The 26,673-nt window shown below is 29.4% G+C and overlaps 1 protein-coding gene and 2 pseudogenes across 3 annotated transcripts in view; 2 read left to right on the forward strand and 1 right to left on the reverse strand.

Annotated features, from left to right (window-relative positions):
- The first annotated feature begins 443 nt into the window (after positions 1 to 443).
- LOC116144405 lies at positions 444 to 3,196 on the forward strand (annotated as a pseudogene).
- Positions 3,197 to 15,007: 11,811 nt separating this feature from the next.
- Positions 15,008 to 26,673, reverse strand: part of LOC116144413 (beta-catenin-like protein 1) — a 28,406-nt gene continuing 16,740 nt past the window's right edge. For all 3 annotated transcript variants that reach the window (XM_031429858.1, XM_031429859.1, XM_031429856.1), the window contains exons 4-6: positions 16,604 to 16,667; positions 15,531 to 15,587; positions 15,008 to 15,048 (exon numbers count right to left, since the gene is read on the reverse strand). The gene's annotated coding sequence lies outside the window, so the exon portion shown is untranslated. The remainder of the gene's footprint in view (positions 15,049 to 15,530; positions 15,588 to 16,603; positions 16,668 to 26,673) is intronic.
- On the forward strand, positions 18,376 to 21,358 carry LOC116144430 (annotated as a pseudogene).

The raw sequence follows: 26,673 nt of genomic DNA on the forward strand, positions 1-26,673 counted from the left end.
CCTAATTCTTTCTGGCCTGTCATTCATTAAACATTATTTCTTTAATAGTGAGGGGGACCCTTTTTTGCCTTAAGTCAGAGAATAAAACAATTACCCAAAACAATCATATAAGTTATTAAATTATCCAATAGTCTAACCGCGTTAAAGAATGTAACAGGGGCGGAGCCAAATTTTTTTTCTGAGGGAGCCAGAAGTATTAGGGTATACTTGATGACAGAGGCCAAACCAAAGCTGTGGAATTGGTCTCAGCCGTGTTTTTTAAATCACCTTGTTAGGTAAGAGGCTCAGCGCCGAATTGTCCAGCCGTTGTTCTCAATTCTCACACTAACACGTTGTAAAGTTAAAACTCAAAACACAACTGATAAACCTGAACAGATCAGTACATCCAATCTAAGAGAGAAACCTATCAACACAGCAGTGTTTAACTTAACTAACTCATCATCATGGCCGGAACTCAATTGCTCCCTGAAGAATACGGATACGTTGCTTCGTTCTTGTCTTTAATTGTTTCTGAATTTCTGGATGACCTTCCAGGTCGGCAAAGCCCGCAAAAAGTTGTTTCTTCTCATCTCCATTTTCTCTTTATTTTTCTGGGTATTTTTTATCTCCACTGATCTTTTCTGTTTGGGAAAAAAAAAAAAAAGATTAAACGTTCCTTATCCGACCCTGTATGCTATAGAATCTGAAAACAAAGAGGCAAAGTTGTTAACTGTGTCAGGTAATTGACTTGCTGAATGTTACCATATTAATCTTTGGGTGATTCTTGTTGTAAAGAAAAAATATTGTGTATTTGGATTTGGTGGTGTCAGAGAGACATCAGAACTCTTTGGAATTATGCCTATGTTCTTCATGCTGATGATTTGGGAGGAATTAGTCATCCTTGTATATGTGCTGCACTTGGCTTCCTTTATATTGTTACTCGTTTTTTCTATTTCAAAGGTTATGCAACCGGTGATCCTCAAAAGCGCCTCAATATTGGGTTTGTTTCTTCTTCTTTTACTCAATCACTTTCTCATTGTTTAATAATCTCTATAGATACACTTTTATATACGAGGATTTTTTTTTTATTACTTTAATATAAATATTCTAATCACATACTGTGCATAGATAAAATTTTAGTGGTCTTAAGTTTTAAAATGTAGTTTTTTAGTATTGATTTTTACTACTGAAGGAAAAATAAACCAATATTGTGTTGGCATAATATTGTTAATCTGCTGTTTGTGGTCAATGACAATACAAGACAATGAAGGATCAGAAATGTTAAAAATAAATGAATAAATAAAAGGATTAGACAGGTCTTTTGATGTTTATTCTTGGTAGCGTGTCAATGAAAATTGTTGAAAACATTGATAGGCATACAATTTTTGAAACCATATTATCATAGTTTACAAAGACGCTTGAATATTGCATATTCGTACTCCTTTGATGTTGAAAGAGGGTACTTATATGCAAAGGGGAAAGGTATAAAAGTTTCAACTGGAGGTGAATTCTATTGAATCAGGCTGACAGTATAGAGACAAGTGTGATTGAAATGTGATGAAATATTGGTCCTCAGTCAGTTCAATATGATATGCTAAAATGTTGGTTTCTAGTGTGGTAGAGTTATGAGTCCATTTAGTCTTTTCCTTTGCTTCTGTCTGCTTCCTTGAACCCTTGGCTGTGGCAGTAAATGAATATCAAAATGCCGGTTCAACATAAAGGGCTGTAAATGATGTCCATGAAAATCCCAGCGTTGTTAAGTAAACTATTGCAATTAGCATTTTATACGACACTTAGATATTAAGCTAATAGGTGGCAAAAGGAAGCACCTCCAACTAAAAAAAAGGTCAAGTTGAAGGAAGCTGCAATGTAATAACTTGCTTTAAAGTGAAAACACTGTTGAGAAATGTTAAGTGAAAGTCTGTAGTCTTGTAGAGATTTGTGAAGGGAAAATTTCAGTGTTTAAAATTATGACATGGTATCTCTATACAGCTACATCAAACTTGTATTAATTGATAAAATGTACAATTTAGTAAGGCAGAGAATAAGCACAAGATGAGAAATGTGAAGTAAATTCCTAATGCAGATTGATACCCTCACTTGATTGCTTTTCTTATTGATATACTATATTTCATTCTCTATATATCCTTGGTCAAATATATCAACACAATGAACAGCATAAAATATATACATTAACTTACACTGCTAGTCATCTGGTTTGTGATCTATTTTTCTTCAAAAGTATGCAATGGTAATACTTTGGATCTCCCTTTATGTTCATTCCTACTTATAAAATCCATCTCCAGAGTACATCATGAAATCTATAATAATGAGCGAGGATGATTAGTAAATCTATCCCAAAGAAATGGGAGGATCATTGTAACCAAAAGAAAGAAAATTGGATAGTCTAATTCCAGAGATATATGAGCCATGCATTTTCTGAAAAACAGTTTGCACTGCTGGTAATCCCTGATAATCTGATCATTAGGTTTTTAGCATAAGAGGGGGATGGGAAGGAATTATCTTAGTGAGTGGTGATCTCTTAGCAGAATTTTGGGATATAATTGAGTTTTCACTGCTGGCTCTTTGAGGATAAACCATTCGCAATATAGTTGCTATTAGGGATATGAGAAGAATGAAAAGTTGATGATAACGTTTTTGCGAGGATTATCAATTATTAGATAAAACTAGGATATTGTATGGTTAATACTAGATGTATTTGAACCATTAGATGAAGATGAACAGTTATTTAGAAAACATTTTATCCAATGAGTAACTCCTATGTACTAACACATAGAATGACGCCAATATTAGTAGACTTGTATAAGCTTCCTTTAAAAAGATTTAGAAATGAAAAAATCATGAAAGCTTAATTTTACTATAAAAGAGTGATGGCATTGTTTGTTGGGTACTCATAAACTAGTAAAAATCATATGAAAAAAAAAAAAAATAACATATTTGTTAGTGTAGTTGAAAGGTGTCGACTTGATCTTGAGCTTTTGTAACTCACAACAAATAGTTGAAACCTTATGTCAAATACAAACTGGAAAGCTCTATTTACAGTACTTGAATAGCTGAGTTTGGTGATTTATTCAGTTCATTCTTTTGTTCTTGTGCAGGAAATATGGATTTCTGTATAATGGGGCTTATGGTATGCACAATTTCGTTGGGATACAGCAGCTTCGCGGATAAACCTCTGCACCTCTGCGGTTATTAATCTTTAATATCCATGACTTGCCATCTCCAATATATCTCTTTTATAAAATATCTTTTGTTTTTAGGTGGCAAGGACTGCAGTTTTATGTTCTACGTTATACTAGAATTTAAATCTGAAAGATAGTGAATGATAAGGTTTTCTCTATACTGCCCTCTGTTCTGTAATGGTCAAAGATTGAATAATTTGTGGAAAAATAAATATTGCCCTTGTGGATTTTGCTGTTATTGTGAAATTGAAGAATGTATGTTTCAATTCATTGATTTATACTAAGGATCAGTTTTATATAGGGAGTGTACGATCTCTGAATCTCCTAATATTACAGATAATATTGGGTGGAGATTACATAATATCTAAAACATTCTGAGATCGTATATATACTTGACATAACTACAAGATTGCACAAAATATTTAGGAGAATCTCAACAGTTATAATCTCTTCATAAGATATTGTCTAATGTCAATAACTAGAAATTGTTGATGAAAACGAGTCATCGTTAGTGTCATACATAAAAGTACGCTCATCCACTACATACTTGATTTCAAACAGCAAGATCAAAGTTGTGATGCATTTTGGCTTAATTTGGACTTTCGTTGCATACTCAAAAGATGAGATGAGAATAGCCAAACAAAATGAAAACAAGATAGGAAATAAAGGAGAATTGGAGGTTGAGAATTATAATTCGGCATTGCTTTATGAACAGTAGAGAAATGATGATTTGCTTTAAGAAAGCAAGCGATGAAACAATTCTCAAGTTATCTTGATCAAATCTTAAATACTCAAAGTTGTTCAAAACAATACCCCAAATGGTTTAGTCTTAAAATATTAATTCGTTGCTACACCTAGAGGTGCCGATATAGATGGATGGAAAGAGGATAGTCATTGCCTTTGAGTGAGAAATGAGAGGTCTGACTTTGAATTCAAGTTGTGGGCAAGGGGTAAGGGTGGCCACCAATTATCATACCCAAAAAAAAAATTGTTTTTATCACGAGAGAAAGTTTTATGTGTATTCTATTGCAATACAATATAATGGATAAAATAGGTTTGTATCATTGGAGTTATATATTCTCATTAGATGGTTGTATTACAACAAAACGTACAAAAGGACTTTTCAAGCTCACAATCAGCTGATCAGCACCTAAAAACACAAAAAGAAATGTTTCATTAACTACTTTGCCCTTGTCAAAAATGTCTTTGAAAAACAACATGTACAAAATGTGATAATTTAAGAAAATTTCAAGGTCAGTGATTATTCTCTTTCAATCAGGGTGTTAGGTGTAATATCCTTTAAAACCTTATAGGCGAGGTCATCTTCTATATCTTAATAAGTGCCCACTAAATTACTAGGTCACTCTTCAGCTCTTAGGCATTACAAGGGTGAGCACGCGGTAGCGGGGTTAAAACCAAAACTTGCGGTGAACCAGAACGAAACCTACCACGGAAACTGACATTGCTATGGGTAAATTTCGGTTCCATTTTTTTGGACATGACACTGTGCGGTTCGGATTATGGTTTCTACACTTGTGGAGGAATCGAAATCAGAACCTGAAAAAAGAACTGCAGCCGCGGGTCCCGGCTTGGAACCTGCTTGGAACCTGTAGCGAGTACCCTGTTTGGAACCTGGGCTAAATGAATCATGTGAGAGAATGGGGGTCCATTGTAGTTTTACATGATTAAAAATTTAAATAGAAAAAGTAAAGTTTACAATAAACTAATTAATAATTATATATATTAGTATAAATACTAATATATAAACTAATATTATAATATTTAATATTAAAAATTTTGATTAATTAAGTGCTATCATGAATGAAGACCAATAAAAGTGTTTTAATGTTATTAAAATAATTATTTGAATAAAAATAGATATTTATTAAAATAATCAATATTTGAATTATTTACTTCAATTATCAAGTTCTAAGTATAACGTAGAAAAGTATAATTAATTAATATTATAGAATGATAAACATAATATATTACTAGTTCGAGTGATACTTAAGTCACTTACAACATTACACTTAAGTTATGATACTTAATTAATTATAAGTTTAAACATTATATTAGTAATTTAGTATATTACTTAATTAAATAATTAGAAATTAATTAATTATAAAATCTATTATAGATTTATAGTATAATTTTTAATTAATTATAAAATTACATTATAACAAATGATTACTTAATTAAATGATTAGAAATTAATAATATAAATTACATTAAAGATTTTAGCATGATTACTTATATTATGATATACTTATTTATAGTCTGATCACATAATTAATTATAACATTACATAATTACAATATTACTTATAACATGATCATTATATATAAACATTAATAATTTACTACATTATACAATACCTAATTAAATGATTATAATTTAATTAATTATAGCATTACATTCATAAATTTATAGTATGATTACTTAATATTATAAACATTAGTTATAAACAAATGATGACTTAATTAATGTATAATATTCTATTATAACATTAGCCAATACTTAATTAATGATTTAGAAACTAATTAATTAAACATACATTATAATTACTTAATTACTTAATTAATATAACATTACATTATTTATATAGCTTATTATTAAAATTACTAGTTAAATGATTATTTAATAATTATAAATTTAAACATAACATTATAAACATTAATAATTTACTACATTAGGTACATTACTAATTAATGATTAAAATTTAATTAATATACATACATTATAAATTTATAGTATGATTAGAAATTTAATTAATTATAATATTAAATTATAGATTTATAGTATGACTGTTTAATTAATTAATTAATTATTGTGTTTGGTTTGATTGAGGAACTTTTTTGGAATTGTGATAAATGATTGAATTCAATTGTTGCCTAGCGATTAGAGGATTATGAGTCACATTAGACACAGATGAATAAGAATTAAATGTGTATGGGTGAATTTGTAACCTTTAAGGTATTTTTGTCATTTTAAACTAATAGGGGTAATTAATTTTTACAGGGTACTAGGAATTCGGTTCCATTTTTTGGACCTGACATACGTGCGGTTCGGATTCTGGTTCCTACATGTGGGGAATCGAAAATCAGAACCTGAAAAAAAGAACCCTGCAGGGGTACCGGCTTGGAACCATGCTTGGAACCATGTAGCGAGTACCCTGTTTTGGAACCTGGGCTAAATGAAATATCTGTGAAGAATGGGGGTCCATTAGTTTACATATAAAAAATTAAAATGAGAAAAAGTTAAAGTTTACAATAACCTAATTAAATAATTATACTTATTACGTATAAAACTCCATAATAAACTTATATGTATAATATATTAATATTAAAATTTGATTAATTAGTGTATAATGGAATTAAGACCAATTAAATCAGTGTTTTAATGTTTTATTAAAATAATTATTTTTGAATAAAATAGTATATTTTATTAAAAAATCTAAATTTAATTATTACTTCAATTATCAAGTTCTAAGTATAACTGTAGAAAATTAGTAATTAATTATTATATATAATAAATTGATAAACATAACATACATTACTAGGTAAATGATTACTTAATCAATTACAACATTACATTTAGTTATGATTACTTAATTAATTATAAGTTTATAAATTATATTAGTATTTAGTAATTACTTAATTAAATAATTAGAAATTTAATAATTATAAACACATATAGATTTATAGTATAATACTTAATTAATTATAAATTACATTATAAAAATGATTACTAATTAAAAATGATTAGAAATTAATTAATTATAATATACATTAAAGATTTATAGCATGATTACTTAATTCATATAACATTATATATAGTATGATCACATAATTAATTATAACATTACATAATTAAATGATTACTTAATTATATGACATTATATTTATAAAACATTAATAATTTACTACCTTAATACAATACCTAATAAATGATTATAAATAATTAATTATAGATTACATTATAAAATTATAGTATGATTACTTAATTAATTATAACTACGTTATAAACAAATGATTACTTAATTAATTATAATATTCTATATAAAACATTAGCAATACTTAATTAAATGATTAGAAACTTAATTAATTAAAACATTACATTATAATTACTTAATTATTAATTAATATAAATACATTATACTTATAATCAGCTTAATTATTATAACATTACATAGTTAAATGATTATTTAATTAATTATAAATTTATAACATAAATTATAAAACAGTAATAATTTACTACATTAGTAAATTAATGAATTAAATGATGTAAAAATTAATTATATAACATACATTATAAATTTTTATAGTATGATTAGAAATTTAATTAATTATAATATTAAATTATAGATTTATAGTATGACTGTTAATTAATTTAATTAATTATTTGTGTTTTGGTTTGATTGAGGAATTTTTGGAATTGTGATAAATTGATTGAATTCAATTGTTGCCTAGCGATTAGAGGATTATGAGTCACATTGGACACAGATGAATAAGTAATTAAAATTGTTATGGGTGAATTTGTAAACTTTTAAGGTATTTTTGTCATTTTTAAACTAATAGGGGGTAATAATTTTTTACAGGGTACCTAGGAAAGGAACGGAACCTGCATTTGTTGGTCCAATTCCTTAAATTAAGAACCTGCACTGTGTGTTCTAGTTCTAATCCTTTTTTTGAGAACCTGCATTGTGCAGTTTCGGTTTTGATTCCCCAGAAAAATACAGTAACGAAAACGTCACCCCATTATAATAAGGTTTTAATGGATTTTCTTGAAATTATAAGTGAACTATGGGATAATTTAAACCCCGAGATTTGGTCAAAATCAATAAAAGTCCTCAAGTACCAATAATGACGAAAACTCCGACCGTTTGTCAATTTCGTTAGTTTCCACATAATAAGGATAAAATGACCTTAATGCCCAATGGCAATACCCAACCCGTAACCCGAATTTTTTCCTCTCGTTTGTCCTTCTTCCCTTTTTTTTCTTCTTCTTCTCCTCTTTTCATCTTTTTATCTCCTTTTTCCTCCTTTCTCCTACCTTTCTTTTTTTTTCCTCTTTCCTTCTCCTTCTCTTCTCCTTCTCTTTTTCTTCCTTTCTTTCTTCCTCCTACTCAGTCACTCCCTCTAGTGCCGCAGTTTGGTAGCCCAATCCAACAAGCGGTGGCCATATCGTGGCTATATCTACACAACCAACATTTTTTTTTTTTTTAGTTGTGAGTTCAATAAAATTGATTTGTTATGAGTATTAAAGATTGGGGTTAGTTATACAGCAGTCTTGTCTTCGAGGCAATTACTGGGTTTGTAATAAAAAAAAAAAATGGGTGTGAGGGTGGTGAATTAAGAGCTAGGGTAGCTGATAGAATCAGAACTGGAACCTACGGGAATAATTGACACTATGCGGATGGTTCTGGTTCCATTTTTTGAACCAATATTGTGCTGGGTTCGATTTGATCGTTTTTCCATGTGGAGGAACTGAAACAAGAACTAGAACCTGGGATGAGAACGGAAGCGGATAACTAGTTTGGAACCTACTTGGAACGAAGGGTGGGTACCCAAATTGGAACCTGTGTTGGAACCGAGGTCGGGTACTGGTATGGAACCATTGGAATATGGGACTACAAATATCTATAAACAATGGGGAGTCTATCGTGATTTACATATAAAAAATTTAAAATGGGACTGACCTTTGTTTTAATGTTATATAAAAAAATAAATTTTCACAATACCTCATTAATATATATACAATTAACATATAAACTTCACCATTTTAAAAACTTTAATATATTATAATAATCTAATCAAATTAAAGTAATATATATATTAAATAAAGTAATATATATTAAAATTTTTACATATAAAAAACTTTAATATATTGTAATTAAATTTTTATTAATAGTGTGATTAATTAAGTGGTATATTAGAATTAAGATCCAATTAAATGTGCTTTAATGTATAAAGAACTATTTTTTGAATAAAATAGTATATTTAGTTATTACTTCAATTATCAATTTAAGTATATCTATAGTAAATTAGTACTTAATTAATTATATATGATAATTGATAAACATTAGTATATACTAGTTAAATGATTCTTATTAATTATAATATACATTATAGATCTATAATATGATTACTTAATTAATTATAATATTATATTAAACAAATGATTACTAATTAATATAATATACATATAAATATTAGTAATTTACACATTAGTACATTACTAATTAATGATTGCAAATTTTAATTATTATATATTATATTATAAATTATAGTTGATACTAATTAATTTAAAACATTACATTATAAACTGTGATGAATGATTGTATTAAAGTGTGCGCTATAGATTGAGGATCTATGAGTTAATTGGACACAGATGAATAAGTAATCAAAAGTTAAAAACACTAAATGCAGGTTTTCTTAATTTGTTAGGGGTGTATTTGTAAACTTTTAAGGTATTTTGTTATTTTTAAACTAACAGGGGGATAATGATTTTTTATAAGGTACCGGGTATAGAACTGAAACTGCATTTAAGGTTATTCCATGAATTAAGAACCGGAACTGACAGGTTCCGGTTCATTTTACTGGGAACTTGCACTGTGTGTTCCGGTTCTCCCAAAATTCAGGTACCCAAAACTGTTCACCCCTGTAGAAATGAACGATGGATGCGGCATGAAGCTTTGGATTGAGATAGATTAAGGTTTTTGAATTTTAGTTTTTTTTTTTAATAATTTTTATTCTAAATTTTAGTTTTTTAATTTTCTTAAACTTTTATAAATTCCTTATTATAATTTTTTAATCTTTTATTTAATTTGTCAGCTTTTACTCATGACAACTTTAACGGATTGTTTATCAGTTTTGACCAAACCTTGAAGGTTTTAAAGTAATTATTTCAATAAAATGTTATTCTTCAAAAATAAAAACTAATTTTCTGTTCATATGCTATCTATTGTAAGATTGATAGTAGGAAATTGATGGTAAACAAATAAATTATAGTGTCTCCGTTGACAACACTGATGGAAGCAGGCAAGCGTGTGAAGATTATTTGTAGGATACTTGGATAGTAATAGAAAGAGTGATTTCTTTTTATCTATTTAAATTAAAATTTATTGTCTTGTGCTTGTTAATTGAAGCACATAATCATGACTGATAATATCTGTGCTATAAAATATTAAAATTTGTGTAATTATTTCAACTTAATTTTCAATTGATACATTTTATTAGCAATGGTCAAATTTTAAATTGAACCTTTATTCTTTGGCAAGAGATGTGCATTTACGGTGCTATGTGATAAGGGAGTAACTGTTAGATGCGTTTGGTTTAGAGAATATTGGATTATGAAAATATTATATTAATAAAAAGTTAGATTACCTTAAAAATTACTAAGAATCTTTAGAGAAATATGTTTTTAATTGAAATTAATTGGTGGAAATGTTTAATAATATTGGTTGGAATGAATAAATTGGTGAGTATGTTTTTAAATTATTAAATTACTCTCCTTTTTAAAATTATACAATATTATTTATTATTAATTTTTGGATATTTTTTTTAACCCCCAACTTTCAGATTTAGCTAAAACACCTCAACTTATATAAAACTTTAATTTATAACAAAATCACCACCACCACCAAGCCACTGCCGACCGCGAGCCACCACCGCCAGACGTCGCCTCCCACCAAGTAGAGTTACCAGAAGTCGTTGGAAATTGCGGGAGTGCGGGAATGTGATATGATCGTTTCTAACCATATTGATGGCCGAAAACGATATATCGATGACTCTCAATGACTCGACGACTTCCAATGGCGGCGCCAGTGGTTGGGCAATGCCAACAATGGTGGTTGGATGGCGATGGTAGTTACAATTTATTTTAAATACAAAAGCATTATGTCTAAAAATTAATTAAACAAGGGTAAAATTGTAATGATAGATTAATGTAAATTGATTTTAAAACAAGGAATTATGTCTAGAAATTTTATAATAAAGGTAAAATTGTAATAAAAATAAGATACTAAGTAATCTTACAATACCTAAGAAAATAGAGATAATCAAATTACCTTTAATATTACCAACAGTAACTACTATGGGTTCATTTGGATTGGGTAATATTAGATAACTGTGATAATATTTTTAAATTGAGCTGATAACCGTTTGGTTGGTTTGTAAAAAAAAATTTCTGGAATATTTTATGACAAACAGTAGCATTTGGGGGTATATTTCCGATAATTATACTTGGGGGGGGGGGGGGGGGGGGGGCTGCGTAATTAAAAACTTAATTGGTATTACAATTTTTTTCATATTGCCCAAACAGTTGAGCATTTGGTCTAAATTAACCTTATATTATAATATTACAAAACACCCAATCATATGCAGATACTTTTGTCCTCACTTTTTAAATTTTTCGAACAACATTGCCCTTGTTATTGTCATTGGCTATCGTCAATCGCCGCTGGAGGCTGCAAAAGTCCGCCATATGGCGTACGATAGCCGTATATGGCTAGTTGTGCACCAGTGAGGCTTTTTCCGACCATGGATCATAGATCCAGACATTTTTAAAAGCCAAATCGAGGGCAACGCTTTATTGCCTGGGTCACGATTAACCGATGACATCATCAACACATTATAATGATGTCAACATATTTTTAAAAAAAAAAAACTTTTTTTTTTTAGATTTCTATTTTTTAATAAGACAATAACAACTTATACTGTCCAACATGATTCAAAGTTCAAATTCAACAATAATCTCAACATAATTTAAGTATTTAACAAAAACCAAAGTCAAATCTAAACATAATGTTGTATTTACTATTAAATGATAAAAATACAAATAAGTAAGAATATAATTTCATAGTAGACGCCACCGAACATAAAGGTAATCAAATATAATTTGATGATGAAATTTGAATCAAGGTCAAGATATAACCAAATATGGCAGGGACCACATCCAAAATCAAATATAACTCGTAAGGGGATTACATAGAAAGAATAATGATTTCATTCAATAAAATGTTGACAAAAATTGTGGTTTACAACAATTAAAATAACACAGGGATTGGGAAAATCATGTTGACAAAAAATTATTGGTTTACAGTTTACACACTAAATTTATCTGCACCTTTGCCGTGAAAACTAGGGGATTGTTGGTTGTGCAATCTGTAATTTTTAATAGTAGAATCCATTGCTCCGTAGGGTCTGCTTGAAGCACCCCTTGAACCTCGGAAGGAAGCGTATGAGGCCTTGACTGATTCTGGCAAAGAGTCCATCGGAATCGACACCACGAAGCATGCAGCCAAGAACTACAATACACAAACCTCAGCTAATTAATCTGGAAACATAAATCATCAGAACAAATGATAGGAACATGATCAAGGCTCGAATGACCACAAAAACCATCTTGATCAAAAAATCACAACTTTCTGACCAGACCAAGCACTGATCCAAACCACAAAAGGAAACCTAGATACATAAAGCAAGATCACAAGTATAAAGAGTGAGAACCATCAAGAAAAACACAAGAAACAAAAAAAAAATGGTACGGATTTCAGGATCAAAACTGCAGAGCCTTACTGGATCCATTGTTTTAAAACCCAGACCGGAGGGCAAACCGTTTTGTCGTCCGGGTCACGGGTCAACCGGTCCAACCGCTTGGACGGCTGGTTGGACCGTGATATCAGCATATTTTATTTTTAAAAATTACCTATTAACCCTTAAATTTCAATATATTACAAAAATTCCCCTAAAAAATTCAAAATGGTCCCTAAAAATTTATTTATTCAAAAATGCCCAATAAAATTACCAATTAATCCCTAAACTTTTGATATATCTCAAAATACCCCTATAAATTACAAAGTAACCCTCATAATTTTAAATATTTCAAAAACCCCTGAGACCTAAACGGACCGGAGAGCTGCCGGTTCCCGGTCAACCGGTCTGACCGACCGTTTTAAAACAGGTTAGATCGAGGAATGGAGTGTTGTCAACGAATGGAGCTGTTGCCGTCGTTTCCAGTGAGGAACGGAGTTGTTGTGTCGATTTCCGACGAGGAGTTCAATTGCGACTTAGTGAATGCCGAAGATTGCGATTTCAGACTTAGGGAGTAGAGTTGATTGCAATTTGAGTGGGATTTCAGAGAGAAATTTTCAAAGAGAAACTGAAAAATCTGAGAGAAACTGAGAAAGAAGGAAGTGAAAACAAAGAAAGGAAATCGATGGAAGACTGTGATTAAGGGTTTTTGAAATCAGACCAGTTTATCCGACAATTAGATTTATGACATTGCCAACCATAAGTGGCTAACTGCTAACATGGCTTAAGGTGGATAGGCTGTTTTCGTTAATTAAAACATTTTAATTGTTAGGGTGTTTTTCCTAAATCTAAAAAAAAGCGGTTAAAAAAATTATTAAAAAAATAATAATAAAAAAATTGTTATTTATTATATTTGAAAAAAAAGCGATTTAATAATAAATCATACTTTTCATTTATCTTCACAACAAACACTATTATCACTAATTTATTCGAACCACCAAACACTTTTCTAAACATTCCCAATAACTTAAAGTGACTTTTATTCCGTTAATGTAGTATTCCTATAATAAAACATTATATTATCCAAACACCTCTTATTAATATTTGAAGATTACTAAAAACTTATATTATTTAAAACAACCATAGATAATTAAATAATATAAGATACATTATCTCAATAATCCTGTAACCCTACTAAAAACACACTTAATGTGATAAAGAAAATGCTGCTTTATGCTCCTCAAACCGCTAGTTGCCTACTTTTAAGGATAATAATAAAAACTAAAATAACAAAATCAGCTTTACATCCATCCTAATTCAGAAACGAAGCACTTAAATGAACAATAAAACGACTATAATATATATAATATATATATATATATATATATATATATATAATATATATATATATATATATATTGTCACATAATAAATTTCAGGACTCTGATCCTGCACAACTAGCGACCAACTGAACTCTAAAGCATAAGTGTCTTCTGATGACATTCCAGCTGCTACAAAAGATGAACCAACAATCAAAAAGCAGAAATGAAACTTCTGGATTCTAGACTGTGCTCGCTCCTCTCCTCTGCTCCATCTAAGTCCCCAATGTTGTCATGGTATTCTGTTTCGTAAAAACAATAAGTAACCGGTGGGTAAGGTTGATATGACGTTACATAAAAAAAAAAAAAAAAAAAAAAGCAAAATAGAGTTGCTACTGGACTAATCTTTCAAACTCGATTGTCACATTCATGAAGTTGAGTCCAACTCATTCAAGTAAATTTTATTGGTTTAATCGAATTTTTAACAAACCTAATTGAAGATACTATTTTTTTTTTCTTCTTATTTTGAGATGATACGCTATAATAGAGTGAAATACCAAGATCTTTCCTAATTAAATTGTTCAAGTTCAACATAGCAGTAAAAAATTGTATTTATGTTTTGCTATAACCAAAGCTTTTAATACCTAGTATCATGAGAAAATATAAAATCATAGCCATTATTTGACTCATTCATCTATACTTTCTATCTAAATATAACATGTTAAATCTATAATTCTCTAATCATAATAACATATTTCTTATAAACTAGACAAATTTTGTTAGTTTTTTTAGTCTTATAATAATTTTATTTTAATTTTGTAAGTATTATGAGAAAGTTTCTGTGTGTGAGATGAAGATGGCTAGTATCATTTGAGGGTAACTGCACAAAAGATCAATAAACTTGAATTTATGCCAAAGATTGTATGAAACACCTTCAACGAAGAGCAATGAATAAATCTTAGACGCATGTACTTACTCAGATCACCAAAGATGACCCAGAATGATAGCAATTAACTGCAAGTTTGCACAGAGAGTTAATAAGAACACTGAACTTGATAATTAAAAGCACGTAGTTAAACAATCCTATTGTGGTGTATAAATCCCCAATTCAATTTCAACAAATCATTTCAAAAACAATCACTGGAATAAGATATCAATGGCAAAATATTTCTTGAGTACTTAGTTTCACTTTCCTTCCAGCATCATTAAGTTGACACAAGAAGCTGAGTTGTAAATATTTAGCATCAAATCCGCTAACTTCACTTTCTTTTCTTCTCACCGTTGTGGCTTTTAGTAGGTTAATGGCCAAAGCAAAGGAACATTTGGGGGAAGGCTTAATTATCAGCAGGATCCAGATATGTGATGATAAAGATTAGTGAGCAACTTTAGCAAAGGCAAGTGTACTATGTAGGCCTACAACTCGTGCCAGTCCATCTAATACCAGATTACACTGATAAGTTACAAGTAAGAAGGAAGCCACCAAGACAAATTCTAACCTGAAGAGTGTATAGTCCAGATTCAAGCCTCCGATTATACCTTTCTTCTTCATCCATCTGCAAAATACAACAAATTATTCAAAAGTGGAATATGGAACTAAATACCAAATAAAACCGAAGGGTACCATCATTTAGGGGTTAGCTGTTTAAAAACAGACAAGAAAAGGGACACAAGTCCTAAAACCCATTAAAAAAGGTCAATTACCAAATCTTCACTATTAAAGATAACAGTAATTAAGGTTATTTAACGCTACCGTGTGAAGTCAAACAATTTAAATTTCATAACCAATTATGACACAAAATATAAATCAAATGAAATAAATACCAGAACAAATCATATTAGGACATGTGACAAAGAAGGTCTAAACTTACACTAAAAAAGACAAACTTTGAAGTGTTAAGAAATCGAATGTTTCATCTTTCTTCACACTTCAAAGAAAGCGTGAAGTTGCTTAACATTTTCAGTATGAAACCTTAGAATAAAAATTAAATAAATAAATAAATAACAGAACCAAACACATTATTAGAAAAAATTAATAGGTTGACGTGTCCATTTCACTGCTCATTATCCAATCAAACTCAAAATCCCATGTTTAACCCATTTTATAAAAACTAACACCATTAACCTAATGCAAGGGAACCACAAAAAAGGTGAATAAAATGATAAACTCAGAAAATTACACCTTTGAAATAGCCTTTCCACGACAAAAATGGTGTGTAACTATACTCTTTCTTTCAAGTGTGGAGGAAGACAAATTATTTGTTTCCTTTACACTTTAAAGTTTGTCCTTTTTAATATAAATTTAGGTCTTCCTTGCCATATGTCCTATATGATTCATTCTTGCTAATTATTCTTTTGACATATGTTTTCTTGCGTCATCCCTTGATTGTTTATGAAATTTAAATTATTTGACTTCACAAAATGGTTGATGGTCTCTTAATCATTACTCATTGTTATCTTTGACAATGATGGTCTCTTAACTTATCCTAATTAAAGGGTTTCAGGACTTCTGATCTTTTCTTGTCAGGTTTTAAATAACTCCTAAATGATAATACCTCCAAAAATGAATTACCTCTAAATCATCAAGTTCAAGCTCATTCATTCGTTCAGTCTCCGCTGCAACTCTATCTGAATATCTGGATCAAGATTTATAATCATTAGAGGGATATAAATCTAATAACAACTTGGCCCAAAGTATGGCCGAACACCTTTTAGTTCAATTACAGTCCAATTACAAAGTTAAAGTTAAGCATTAGTTGCAAGAACACTCATTGTTGTTGCAACGCTTCAAACTCTACCCTTTGATCGGACTACAAACTACCATAACAAACTCCACATTCACGAGAACACCTCGTCAACCTTTAAGACCTCTCAAGGATCAATCACTAAAGACGCACTCCAGTTGAATCAGCTTGAAAATGCTTCAAGCAGCAGTTACATAACCAACGTAAAAGCAAGGACAAAATCAAAATATTTGAGGAAGGTATTTGTAAGTCTACCTAAGCATATGAAACTTGATGTAAAAAATAAAAAATAAAAACCTTTTAGAATATGAGAGTACTTTCAAGAGAATTATGAGGTTTAAAATGAAATTACATTGGAGAAGAGATTATATAGAAAATATGCCAACACAAGAGGACAAGTGGCCAACGATATGCTTTATGGTTTTACCTTTATGAAAAAATTTATTCCAATTCTCTTGGGACCACTGACATTTGTAAATAAACTTTCCAGCAAATTACATGAATAAATGACAAGTATCATGCACCAAAAACAATATATCAAAAGAGAATAAAAAACAGTTTAATGAAATATTGAAATGCAATACGTGTTATGCAAAATATCTGATAGATGCGTGTGACCACTTAGACTTTGAAGTGCCCACACGATATAATATAAAACTGACTTAATTAAAAAGTGGTCACTTTGACAATAAGTTATCACACTAGAAATTTAAACAAAAATTATAGTACAATATTCAAAGTAAAATGTTCATACTATACTATGACTAGTGTTATCACACTATAATCATAAGTTGATAACTTACAACAGAGACCAATAATGACAAAATAACCCAAAAAAATCTAACGGAGGTGAATAATTTTTCACAATATGATGGTATAATGGTCAAATCATTTTAACTATGTGATTAAGGTTGTCCTACCACCAGTTTTAGTTTTATCTTCAGACTAACAAAAAATAGATTTGGCTAGATCAAGCTAAAACACAGCCTAGTAGGATTTGGTTTCGCGAAGTCAAATCTGGCTTCGAAGCCAAATCCAGCCAACCCAACGAATGGCTAAACGCAACTGCTATGATCAAAACTTTTGTATCAAGTCATACATATTCACCTTTACACCAACGCTAAATTTCATGGCCAGCACCATTTTGTTTATTATTGTTGACTTATTTCAAACACATATATCGGTTATCCTTTCACAAAGGAAAACGGAGATCAAAATAATCTTTACTCAGAAACTTATTACGGTAACATCAGTGGCGAAATGGCACCCCAGACCCCAATTTTGTTTTTTTTTTTTTTTTGAATTTCGTACAGAAAATATCATTTAATCCCTATAAATTTAACTTTTTGCCACCCCAATTTTTTAATGTAAATTTAGCCCTAACTTCCTAATTTCTTTTGGCCTGGATTCATTAAACATTATTTCTTTAATAGTGAGGGGGACCCTTTTTTGCCTGTTAAGTCAGAGAATAAAACAACTTAACCCAACACAATCATATAAGTTATTAAATTATCCAATAGTCTAACCCGTTAAGAATGTTAACCAGGGGCGGAGCCAAATTTTTTTTCTGAGGGAGCCAGAAGTATTAGGGTATCACTTGATGACAGAGGCAAAACCAAAGCTGTGGAATTGGTTCAGCCGTTTGTTTTTAAATCACCTTGTTAGTTAAAGAGGCTACAGCCGTGGAATTTGTCCCAGCGTTAGTTTCTCAATTCTCACACTAACACTTGTAAAGTTAAAACTCAAAAGCACAATAGATAACCCTGGAACAGGTATCAGTCAACCTTCAAATCTAAGAGAGAAACCTATAAACACAAGCAGGTGTTACTTAACTAACTCATCATCATGGCCGGAACTCAATGCTCCTGAAGAATACGGATACGTTGCTCTCGTTCTTCTTTTATTGTTTCTGAATTTCTGGATGACCTTCCAGGTCGGCAAAGCCCGCAAAAAGTATGTTTCTTCTCATCTCATTTTCTCTTTATTTTTTCTGGGTATTTTTTATCTCACATGATCTTTTCTGTTGGGAAAAAAAAAAAATAAGATTAAACGTTCCTTATCCGACCCTGTATGCTATAGAATCTGAAAACAAGAGGCAAAGTTGTTTAACTGTGTTCAGGTAATTGACTTGCTGGAAATGTTACCATATTAATCTTTGGGTGATTCTTTGTGTAACGAAAAATATTGTGTATTTGGATTGGTGGTGCAGAGAGGACATCAGAACTCTTTGGAATTTATGCTATGTTCTTCATGCTGATGATTTTGGGAGGAATTAGTCATCCTTGTATATGTGCTGCACTTGGCTTCCTTTATATTGTTACTCGTTTTTTTCTATTTCAAAGGTTATGCAACCGTGATCCTCAAAAGCGCCTCACTATTGGGGTTGTTTCTTCTTCTTTTACTCAATCACTTTCTCATGTTAATAATCTCTATAGATACACTTTTATATACGAGGATTTTTTTTTTCTATTACTTTAATATAAAATATTCTAATCCACATATTGTGCATAGATAAAATTTTAGTGGTCTTAAGTTTTAAAATGTAGTTTTTAGTATTGATTTTTACTACTGAAGGAAAATTAAAGCCAATATTGTGTTGGCATAATATTGTTAATCTGCTGTTTGTGGTCAATGACAATACAAGACAATGAAGGATCAGAAATGTTAAAATAAATGAATAAATAAAAGGATTAGACAGGTCTTTTGATGTTTATTCTTGTGTAGCGTGTCAATGAAAATTGTGAAAACATTGATAGGCATACAATTTTGAAACCATATTATCATAGTTTACAAAGACGCTTGAATATTGCATATTCGTAATCCTTTGATGTTGAAAGAGGGTACTTCATATGCAAAGGGGAAAGGTATAAAAAAGTTTCAACTGGAGGTGAATTCTATTGAATCAGGCTGACAGTATAGAGACAAGTGTGATTGAAATGTGATGAAATATTGGGCCTCAGTCAGTTCAAATTGATATGCTAAAATGTTGGTTTCTAGTTGTGTAGAGTTATGGTCCATTGTCTTTTTTTGCTTCTGTTGCCTTCCTTGAACCCTTGGCTGTGGCAGTAAATGAATATCAAAATGCCGGTTCAACATAAAGAGCTGTAAATGATGTCCATGAAAATCCACAGCTTGTTAAGTAAACTATTGCAATTAGCATTTTATACACACTTAGATATTAAGCTAATAGGTGGCAAAAGGAAGCACCTCCAACTAAAAAAAAGGTCAAGTTGAAGGAAGCTGCAATGTAATAACTTGCTTCTAAAGTCGAAAACACTGTTGAGAAATGTTAAGTGAAACGTCTGTAGTCTTGTAGAGATTTGTGAAGGGAAAATTTCAGTGTTTAAAATTATGACATGGTATCTCTAACAGTACATCAAACTGTATTAATTGATAAAATGTACAATTTGTAAGGCAGAAATAAGCACAAGATGAGAGAATGTGAAGTAAATTCCTAATGCAGATTGATACTCACTTGATTGCTTTTCTTATTGTATACTATATTCATTCTCTATAATATCCTTGGTCAAATATATCAACACAATGAACATAGCATAACTATATACACATAAATTACTGCTAGTCACTATGGTTTGCTGATCATATTTTTCTTCAAAAGTATGCAATGTTAATACTTATGGATCTCCCTTTTATGTTCATTCCTACTTATAAAATCCATCTCCAGAGTACAATCATGAAAGTCTATAATAATGAGCGAGGATGATTATGTAAATCTATCCAAAGAAAATGGAGGCATTCATTGTAACCAAAGAAAGAAAATTGGATAGTCTAATTCCAGAGATTATGAGCCATGCATTTCTGAAAAACAGTTTTGCACTGCTTGTGAATCCCTGATATCTGATCATTAGGTTTTTATGCATAAGAGGGGATGGGAAGGATATATCTTCAGTAGAGTGGTGATCTCTTAGCAGAATTTTGGGAATAATTGAGTTTTCACTGCGGCTCTTTGAGGATAAACCATTGCAAATCAGTTGCTATTAGGGATATGAAGAAAGTGAAAAGTTGATGATAACATGTTTTGTGCGAGGATTATCAATTATTAGATAAACTAGGATATTGTATGGTATAATACTAGATGTATTTGAACCATTAGATGAAGAGAACAGTTATTTAGAAAACATTTTATCAATGATGTTAACTCCCATTGTACTAACATCATAGAATGACTGCCATTATTAGTAGACTTGTATAAGCTTCCTTTAAAGAAGATTTTAGAAAATGAAAAATCATAACTGAAAGCTAATTTACTATAAAGAGTGGATGAGCAGTTCATGTTTGGAATCATAAAAACTAGTAAAATCCATATGAAAAAAAAAAAAAATTAACATATTGTTAGTTGTAGTTGAAAGGTGTCGACTTGATCTTGAGCTTTTTGTAACTCTGACAACAACTATGGGACCATTAGTCAAATACAAACTGGAAAGCTATTATACAGTACTTGAAATGCTGAGTTGGTGATTATTCAGTTCATTTCTTTTGTTCTTGTGCAGGAAATATGGATTTCTGCTATAATGGGGCTTATGGTATGCACAATTCGTTGGGATACAGCAGCTCGCGGATAAACCTCTGCACCTCTGCGGTTATTAATCTTTAATATCCCAGACTTGCCATCTCCATATTATCCTCTTTTATAAATAGATATCTTTGTGTTTAGGTGGCAAGGACTGCAGTTTTATGTCTACGTTATACTAGATAGAATATAAATCTGAAAGATAGTTGAATGATAAGGGTTTCTATATACTGCCCTCGTTCGTAATGGTAAAGATTGACTAATTTGTGAAAAATAAATATTGCCCTTGTGGATTTTGCTTGTTATTGTGAAATTGAAGAATTGTATGTGTCAATTCATTGATTTATCACTAAGGAGTTACAGTGTTTATATAGGGAGTGTACGATCCTTGAATCTCCTAATATTACGTAATATTGGGTGGAGATTACATAATATCTAAAACATTCTGAGATCGTATAACTGACATAACTACAAGATTGCACAATATTTAGGAAATCTCAACAGTTATAATCTCTTCATAAGATATTGTCATAATGTTCAATAAATAGAAATTTGTTGATGAAAACGAGTCACGTTAGTGCTATACTAAAAAGTATCTCATCCACTACATACTTGATTTCAAAGACAGATCAAAGTTTGTGATGAATTTTGGCTAATTTGGACTTTCGTGTGCAACTCAAAGATGAGATGAGAATAGCCAAACAATTATGAAACAAGATAGGAAATTAAGGAGGACTTTGGAGTGTTGAGAATTTATAATCGGCATTGCTTTATGAACCAGTAGAGAAATGATGATTTTGCTTTAAGAAAGCAAGCGGGAAACAATTCTCAAGTTATCTTGATCAAATCTTAAATACTCAAAGTTGTCAAACAAACCCCCAAAGTTTGGTCTTAAAATATTTTTCGTGTCACAGCTGTGCCGATAAGATGGATGGAAAGAGGATAGTCATTCCTTTGAGTGAGAAATGGGGTCTTGACTTTGAATTAAGTTGTGGCAAGGGTAAGGGGGCACCAATATCATACCCAAAAAAAAATTGTTTTATCACGAGAGAAAGTTTTATGTGTATTTATTGCAATACAATATAAATGATAAAATAGGTTTGTATCATTGGAGTTATATATCTCACTTAGATGGTTGTATTACAACAAAACGTACAAAAGGACTTTCTCAAAGCTCACACATCCTGATCAGCACCTAAAAACAAAAACAAGACATGTTCATTAACTACTTTGCCCTTGTCAAAAATGTCTTTGAAAACAACATGTACAAAATGTGATAATTTAAGAAAATTTCAAGGTCAGTGATTATTTTCTTTCAATCAGGGTGTTAGGTGATATCCTTAAACCTTAAGGGAGGTCATCTTCTATTCTAATAAGTGCCACTAAATTACTAGGTCACTCTTAGCTTTAGGCATACAAGGGTGAGCACGGGTAGCGGGTTAAAACCAAAACTTGCGGGTAGAACCAGAACCGAAACCTACCGGAACTGACATTGTGATGGGTAAAATTCGGGTCCATTTTTTTGGACTGACACTGTGCGGTCGGATTCTGGTTCCTACATGTGGAGGAATCGAAATCAGAACCTGAAAAAAAGAACCTGCAGCGGTACCCGGCTTGGAACCTGCTTGGAACCTGTAGCGAGTACCCTGTTTGGAACCTGGGCTAAAATGAATATTGTGAAGAATGGGGTCCATTGTAGTTTTACATATAAAAATTTAAATAGAAAGTTAAAGTTTTACAAACCTAATTAAATAATATACTTATTACTATAACTACTCATAAATAAATAAATATATATAATATATAATATTAAAATTTTGTTAATTAAGTGTATATTGGAATTAAGACCAATAAAAGTGTTTTAATGTTATTAAAATAATTATTTTTGAAAAAATAGTATATTTATTAAATAATAATCTAATATTTAAATTTACTTCAATTATCAAGTTCTAAGTATAACTGTAGAAAATAGTAATTATAATTATATATAAATGATAAAACATTAATATATTACTAGTTAAGTGATTACTTAATCAATTAACACATACAATATAGTTATGATACTTAATTAATTATAAGTTTATAACATTTAGTAAATTAGTTATTATTAATTAAATAATAGAAATTTAATAATTATAACATCATATTATAGATTTATAGTATAATATTTATAATTAAAAAATTACATTATAAACAAATGATATTAATAAAGATTAGAATTAATTAATTATAATATTACATTAAGATTTATAGCATGATTACTTAATTCATTATAACATTATTATTAGTATGATCACATAATTAATTATAACATTACATAATTAAATGATTACTTAATTAATTATGACATTATATTATAAACATTAATAATTTACTACATTAATACAATACCTAATTAAATGATATAAATTTAATTAATTATAGCATTACATTATAAATATAGTATGATTACTTAATTAATTATAAATTACGTTATAAACAAATGATTACTAATAATTTAATATTCATTAAACATTAGACAATACTTAATTAAATGATTAGAAACTAATAATTAAATACAAATTATAATTACTTAATACTTAATTAATTATAACATTACATTATCTATAATAGCTTAAATAATATAACATTACATAGTTAAATGATTATTTAATTAATTATTAAATTTATAACATAACATTATAAACATTAATAATTTAACATTGTAATTACTTAATTAAATGATAAAATTTAATTAATTATAACATTACATTATAATTTATAGTATGATTAGAAATTTAATTAATTATAATATTAAATTATAGATTATAGTATGACGTTTAATAATTTAATTAATTATTTGGTTTTGGTTTTATTGAGGAATTTTTGGATTGTGATAAATTGATTGAATTCAATTGTTGCCTAGCGATTAGAGGATTTATGAGTCACATTAGACACAGATGATAAGTAATTAAATTTGTTATGGGTGATATTGTAAACTTTAAGGTATTTTTGTCATTTTTAAACTAATAGGGGTAATTAATTTTTTAAAGGGTACCTAGGAAATTTCGGTTCATATTTGGACCTGACACGTGTGCGGTTCGGATTCTGGTTCCTACATGTGGAGGAATCGAAATCAGAACCTGAAAAAAGAACGCAGCGGTACCGGCTTGGAACCTGCTTGGAACTGTAGCGAGGTACCCGGTTTGGAACCTGGGCTAAATGAAATATCTGTGAAGAATGGGGTCCATTGTAGTTTTACATATAAAAAATTTAAAATAGAAAAAGTTAAAGTTTTACAATAACCTAATTAAATAATTATACTTATTACGTTATAAACTACTCCATATAATAAACTTAATATATATAATATATTAATATTAAAATTTTGATAATTAAGTGTATAATTGGAATTAAGACCAATTAAAAGTGTTTTAATGTTATTAAAATAATTATTTTTGAAAAAATAGTATATTTTATTAAATAATAATCTAATATTTAATTATTTACTTCAATTATCAAGTTCTAAGTATAACTGTAGAAAATTAGTAATTAATTAATTATATATAATAAATTGATAAACATTAATACATACTAGTTAAATGATTATATAATCAATTACAACATTACACTATAGTTATGATTACTTAATTAATTATAAGTTTATAACATTATATTAGTAATAGTATATTAATTATTAAATAATTAGAAATTTAATTAATTATAACATCATATTATAGATTATAGTATAATTACTTAATTAATTATAAAATTACATTATAACAAATGATTACTTAATTAAATGATTAGAAATTTATTAATATAATATTACATTAAAGATTTATAGCATGTTACTAATTCATTATAACATATATTATAGTATGATCACATAATTAATTATAACATTACATAATTAAATGATTACTTAATTAATTATGACATTATATTATAAACATTAATAATTTACTACATAATACAATACCTAATTAAATGATTATAAATTTATTAATTAGCATTACATTATAATTTATAGTATGATTACTAATAATTATAACATTCGTTATAAACAAATGATTACTTAATAATTATATATTCTATTAAACATTAGCACAATACTTAATAAATGATTAGAAACAATTAATTAAAAAATTACATTTAATTACTTAATTACTTAATTAATTATAACATTACTTATCTATAATAGCTTAATTAATTATAACATTACATAGTTAAATGATTTTTAATTATAAATTTATAACAAAAACATTATAAACATTAATAATTTACTACATTAGACATTACTTAATTAAATGATTAAAATTTAATTAATTATAACATTACATTATAAATTTTTTAGTATGATTGAAATTTAATTAATTATAATATTAAATTATAGATATAGTATGACTGTTTAATATTAATTAATTATTTGTGTTTTGGTTTTGATTGAGGAATTTTTTGTGAATTGTGATAAATGATTGAATCAATGTTGCCTAGCGATTAGAGGATTTATGAGTCACATTGGACACAGATGAATAAGTAATTAAAAATTGTTATGGGTGAATTTGTAAACTTTTAAGGTATTTTTGTCATTTTTAAACTAATAGGGGGGTAATTAATTTTTTACAGGGTACCTAGGAAAGGAACGGAACCTGCATTTGTTGGTCCAATTCCTTAAATTTAAGAACCTGCACTGTGTGGTTCTAGTTCTAATTCCTTTTTTGAGAACCTGCATTGTGCAGTTTCGGTTTTGATTCCCCCGAAAAATACAGGGTAACCGAAACCGCTCACCCCTAATTATAATAAGGTTGTTTAATGGATTTTCTGAAATTATAAGTGAACTATGGGATAATTTTAAACCCGAGATTTGGTCAAAATCAATAAAAGTCCTCAAGTACCAATAATGACGCAAAACCTACCGTTTGTCAATTTCGTAGTTTCCACATAATAAGGAAAAATGACCTTAATGCCAAATGGCAATACCCAACCCTAACCGAATTTTCTTCCTCTGTTTGTCCTTCTTCCCTTTTTTTTTTCTTCTTCTTCTCCTCTTTTCATCTTTTTCTTCTCTCTTTTCTCCTCCTTTCTCCTACCTTTTCTTTTTTTTTCCTCTTTCCTTCTCCTTCTCCTTCTCCTTCTCTTTTTCTTCTTTCTTTCTTTCCTCCTACTCAGTCACTCCCTCTATGTGCCGCAGTTTGTTAGCCAACCACCCAAGCGGTGGCCATATCGTGGCTATATACACAAACAACATTTTTTTTTTTTTAGTTGTGAGTTCAATAAAATTTGATGTTATGAGTATTAAAGATTGGGGTTAGTTATACCTAGCAGTCTTGTCTTCGAGCCAATTACTGGGTTTGTAATTAAAAAAAAAAAAATGGGTGCGTGGTG

This window comes from Pistacia vera, unplaced genomic scaffold (genome assembly GCF_008641045.1).
Source record: "Pistacia vera cultivar Batoury unplaced genomic scaffold, PisVer_v2 Contig445, whole genome shotgun sequence".
Taxonomy (NCBI): Eukaryota; Viridiplantae; Streptophyta; class Magnoliopsida; order Sapindales; family Anacardiaceae; genus Pistacia; species Pistacia vera.